The sequence below is a fragment of the Schistocerca piceifrons genome, chromosome X (genome assembly GCF_021461385.2).
Source record: "Schistocerca piceifrons isolate TAMUIC-IGC-003096 chromosome X, iqSchPice1.1, whole genome shotgun sequence".
NCBI classification, from domain to species: domain Eukaryota; kingdom Metazoa; phylum Arthropoda; class Insecta; order Orthoptera; family Acrididae; genus Schistocerca; species Schistocerca piceifrons.
The window spans coordinates 722,060,483-722,065,993 of NC_060149.1; the positions used below are offsets into that span (position 1 = coordinate 722,060,483).

The following is a 5,511-nucleotide window of genomic DNA, read 5'->3' on the forward strand; positions in this document are numbered from 1 at the left end:
AGTTGCGAGACAAACAGGGTTAACTCTTTCGTGTCAAGGTCAAAAGATCGAAGCCAACTTCGTGATTATACCTAAACTAACTGTAGATTTGATTGTAGGTGCTGATTTTTTAAATGAGAGACGAGCGATAATAGATATGGGGAAAGGTAGCGTAACATTCGAGAATGTCACACTTCTCTTTGAGCAAAAGCTAAATTAGAAGAAATACCAGTTATAAACAAACAATTAAGAATGATGTGAGATAAAGATGATGAAGAGTTAGAATGGTATGCACAAAAGGGGGGAATCGCCTCAACTCGTGTTAGAAGTCCATAAAGAAATCGACGAAAAGTTGCAAAATGTAGGTACTATGAAACTTCCTGGCAGATTAAAACTGTGTGCCTGACCGAGACTCGAACTCGGGACCTTTGCCTTTCGAGGGCAAGTGCTCTACCATCTGAGCTACCGAAGCACGACTCACGCCCGGTATTCTCTAATGTAGGTAATAGACATATGTTAGATGATTATAAGTAAAACTTTTTGTAAGAACCATTGCAAAAAACTCCAGCAAGGACGAGATGCAACGACCCACAAGTTGCAATGAGAGAAGTATCAAGAAAGAAAAGGACGTAATTAGCAAGACACGATTCCTACAAGGCAGAAGTGTCAAGAGAAGGGAAAGAACAGTGGGATCAAAAAAGGCCACTTGTAAATCTACTGCTGAAGGGACCAGTACAGTGACTGACAAGCAAACACTGGACTTTCACCACTCGTAAACCCTGGGACGCCCCGACTCATCGGAGCGAGCAAAAAACGGCCCGACGAGAAGACGGCTTGGGCAAACCACCATTGGCAAAAAATATGTGTAAAAGTCACACTACTGCTATTAAACAGCACGCTGATGCACGAAACTGAAGAAAACTTCCACAAAGTAAAAATGACATGCCCAAACAATTTATCAAACTGTTACTAAGAGGAGAACTTCAAAGCAACTAGTTATCAATAAATATTTCCATATCCTGCCCAGAGACGAACAAAGAAGCAAGTAAGAAGCAGAGAAAAAGCAGGAAGAACTGAAGTTGAAGATTCGCAAGATTGAGACGAAGAAATAATGGTGAAGAATAGACGACATACCTTCCCAAATCCCTATCCTGTTGTAAACTAGTCGTCTTCGAAGTATTACAATGGAAAACGACCGCTTTCAGCGACACATAACGATGACTTTCACGCATACAAAGCCAGTAAACCACGAGATTCTGCATTCACAGCTCCATTCCATTATGGGACCTCCACAACAGCAACACACACTTGCAAAGCCAACAAGGAATGACAAACGAAGCTGTACATCAAATACTTGCCCACATCCATCTTGGTCAAGTCCATCACCTTCGTGCAAAAAACATTCGCCAACCTCATGCTTAAACATTTATAGGATTGTGTGAATGTGTGAAATCAAATTATGTGATGTAGGAATTGTGCAAAAGAAACGTGTGAAAAACTAAATAAGTTAAGTACACCAGACAGCTAATAAACTACAAAATAACAGTCATTGACTATGGACTTAAGTAAAAAATAGACTATCGATAAAAATAAGTCATTAGTTCTGAAATGGACAGTATATAAAGAACAAAAGTAAGGCATAATAAACACTAAAACTATATACCACTTATTTTCTCCTCATAAAAATAAAAGAATAACTATATTTTACTCCTTATAAAACCAAAGAAAAAAAATTATCTTGTTGGATGTTTTCCTTTTTTTTTTTAACATTTGTACCATTTGTTAGAATAATATCTCAATACTTGTGTATGTATATTTCTTTGTCAAAGCAATTCTTGGAAATAATTCTTATTTGTTAGTGTAACAATGTTGAAATGAGTGTCAAGAAACAAAATCATTTTAATTGCACATGATATTTTCTAAGAAAATCGATGTGAAAGACTCCTCACTTTCGATAACAAACTTTTTAAAAAACAAACTTCACAATTAAATAAAGAAAGAAAATAATTAAAAAATAATAATTATAATAGAATACAAATATTCTTCCATTGTCAATATAAACATATTTTTGATAATAATGTGGAAGAACATAAAAATATAAATTAGTAATACAAACTAGCATAGAACAGAATAACGTGGCTGAACAGTAGGCAACAAAATTTAGATAATAGAATAATTTTTGACTGGCTTAGACAACGATTCAATCAGTGCCTAACTTCACTACAAAAATTAAGTTCGAAGGGTGGTGATACGTAAGGTGTCAGGCAAATCCAACACCTTCCATGAAAACCCTGACATGATAAGCAAAGCCAGTAGTATGTCACATAGCTCGGAATAAATCGTGACATTAAATTAACCAAAGTAATACGAGTAACGAGTGAGCAAATGGAATACCACAGACTAACACAAGAATGCCTTAATGCATGTCATACCTTCCCACCGTGAGACAGACGCAGTTCTGAGGGGAGAAACGAGAACAGAAGCCGAGAGCAGAACCGTGTTAAGCGAGAAGGCCCTACGATAAGGAACGGACACCCACGTCGCCAGCTAACCGCTAGGACCACCCCCCAGCCCATGTTAAAAGCTAGAGCTTTCCAGAAGAATAGTATAGATCTTACGATAACCCTAAAAGGACCACACCAGCTGCAAGTTTTAGCGTGAGACTTTTTCACGTCTCTGTTAGGTTGCAAACTTTAAAAACATTGCCCCACCATGAAAAGTATAACGTTTCTCATTGGATAGGAAGAATTTTTGTAGGCAGAGCTTATGGTTAACATTGAGACCCTGATTAGTCAGATGAAAACACAGCCAGACAGTTTTGTTAAACCAACTTCGGTAAATTGTAGTAAGGAGAAGTTAGGAGAGAGTTGCTTCCGAGACGGCGAGGTGAGCGGAGCTGTGCTGCCCGTCGCCCCCTGACGAACACCGACAAGGTAATGAACGCACCCGATGCCGCATAACAGCGCATAAAGCTTCACTCAGAACTGCAGAAGTCTCATCTGTTACACCCCCTTTATGCGTAATACTGGTGTCGATCGTCAATTAAAGCTCATGGTGTTCACATTTGCCACTTGAAGTAAATATCTGAAACGCGATGGTTTTTCTGTTATATACGTAGTTATTGAGAAGCCACATCAGCCACTGTAATTTACGACAAGTTAGATAAATAATTAAAGATAATTGAGGGTCACTGTAGACCATTTTGATAGTTTTCTCTTTTGTGAAACTTAATTTAAACCTAGATTATAGATGTGATATGGCATAGGTCATCCTTCGATCCATTGTCGAACTTGGAAACCCATTCAGGGAATATTCGTTCACATTTTTGTTGAACGCAGTTGGTTTTTACCATCCTGTATTAAAACATTTCCTTTTATCAATAGTGCAATTTATAAACAATGTTTTGTGAGTAGAATAAAATTTCCAATGGTAAACGTAACTGCTTTTTCGACGTTATTTTACCAGCTAACTAAAACTAGGAAAGCCTTGAACCCCTTCCACTAAATTTAGTTAGTATTAAGGTTCTTTTACAGGGAGTGCAGTGGAGCTGACGCTGAAATCATTAAGTATTTGGTTATATCATCGCTAGTCTCACTGAACTCTTCTGAACTCTACATGTCATGTGTGGTCTGGCGTCTCCTTACCAGCAACAGGTCCCAGGTTCAAACTATTCAATTTCCTAAAAAAACACGCTCAGAGCGTCGTTGCGCGAAAGTGCTAGGGAGACATGACTTAGAACAAACAGACACCACGCAGAATGTTAGAAGGTGCCCTGTAATAAAAGGCGGGGTCCACAGAGTGTGTGGCCATACATACACTCCAGAACTTTTCAAAAGTGTCCACAAGTAAGCGTACAACAGTGTCCATGTATAGTGTTGCGTATTCACCCAAATTTGTAATGTTGTATTCCCTCCAGACATTCTCGGGATTCTCACAATCTGCAATCGTTATGGCATTTCTTGTGAGAGTACTGCTAATTGCAGGTATGTCGGGTAGCTCGGTTTCGCCTTACTATCTAGGTACTCATAAGGGTAAACTCCTTTCCTAGTCACAAGCTGAAACTTTTCCTCGTCAGGGTAAGCAGATCGGGTGATACTCTCTCAAGGTAGAGTTCCAACGAGTTTCTGGAGTGGCGCCTACGTAAAACGTAGCATGTCAAGGAAGCAGAGCGTAATTTTTGGCGTCATTCTTTGGAGAATGAAATATACGTACTTCTCAACACTCTCAGGTAGAACACTGACCTGATTTTTCTCACTACCGAAATTAAACAAACGGAAGCCTACAAATATGGCAGTAGACCACATCATTGAATAATTTTTTATCCTCCTCCAACTCGGTCATGGGGATGTTGGTTCCGTAAAGCCTATCAATATAAAAAAAATGGTTCAAATGGCTCTGAGCACTGTGGGACTTAACATCTGAGGTCATCAGTCCCCTAGAACTTAACTACTTAAACCTAACTAACCTAAAGGCATCACACACATCCATGCCCGAGGCAGGATTGGAACCTGCGACCGTAGCGGTCACGCGGTTCCAGACTAAATCGCCTAGAACCGCACGACCACACCGGCCAGCTCCTATCAATATCCAATGAGAGTTTTTCAAGTTCAGTGAGCAACCAAACTGCAGGATTATCCACGACATAAGATTCATAGCGGTTAAGAATTGAATCATATGAACATGAAATTTGGTACGCCGCCACATACGACATGTGCTTTTGCATGAAGGTGGTATGTGAGGCTAGGGGGTTCCATTCACAGTGGGTGAGAGGGGCAAGGTGATATTCAAAGTCAGCATATACAGCAAACGGACATCGTTCCAGGTGGTGAGCGTTCTTGATTTTGATGAACTTGTTTTTTTTCTGTAGGCATAACAACACGTACCGGTTCTTGGAGTCACAGTCCGTCAGGTGTCTTTTTAAATACTTTTCTCCTGAAACGGTATTTATACACCTAAAGCAAATGTGTTTTTATGTTCATATTTCGACAATTGGCTGTGAAGGAGGTGGGACATGTCTTTGAGCCACACGTAATGCTGATTAACACCTTCAGAGAATAGCAGCAGGTTTAAATGAAGATCACGCTCAACTTTATATTTCGAAAAATGGAGTGGTGCTACTATAGAATGCTTGTCATCTGGCTTGCTTTCTCGCTTCTTCTTCAGGCCACAAACATGAACCGATATTCTGGTATTTTGTGTCTCAGATTTTGTTATGTCCTGAATCTTTACAGGGAACTCGATACCTTCAAAGTTATAACATCCACAAATATTAAGACCTATTCCATATCGAGATGTGCGCTCTGGTTTTTGTTTAATTTTTTTTCACAAACCAGGATTGACCATGCAAAACAAGTGTTATCTTCTATATTTTTAATGTTAATGCGAGCCTGCTTCTTCTTAACTTCCTCAGGGAGTTTAATATAACTGGACCCCCCATTTAACGGATCACAGACATGAATATAAATGTCGAGGTGTGATATTTGGCTGAGTGCATTAGCTGACCCTCTTACGAGGGTTGAATGAAAATTAATG

General features: G+C 39.4%; 1 non-coding gene across 1 annotated transcript; it reads right to left on the bottom strand.

The window, feature by feature from the left end:
* Positions 1–377: 377 nt before the first annotated feature.
* Trnas-cga lies at positions 378–452 on the bottom strand. Its single transcript has one exon. It is a non-coding gene; the product is annotated as a tRNA-Ser (tRNA).
* Between the last annotated feature and the right edge of the window lie 5,059 nt (positions 453–5,511).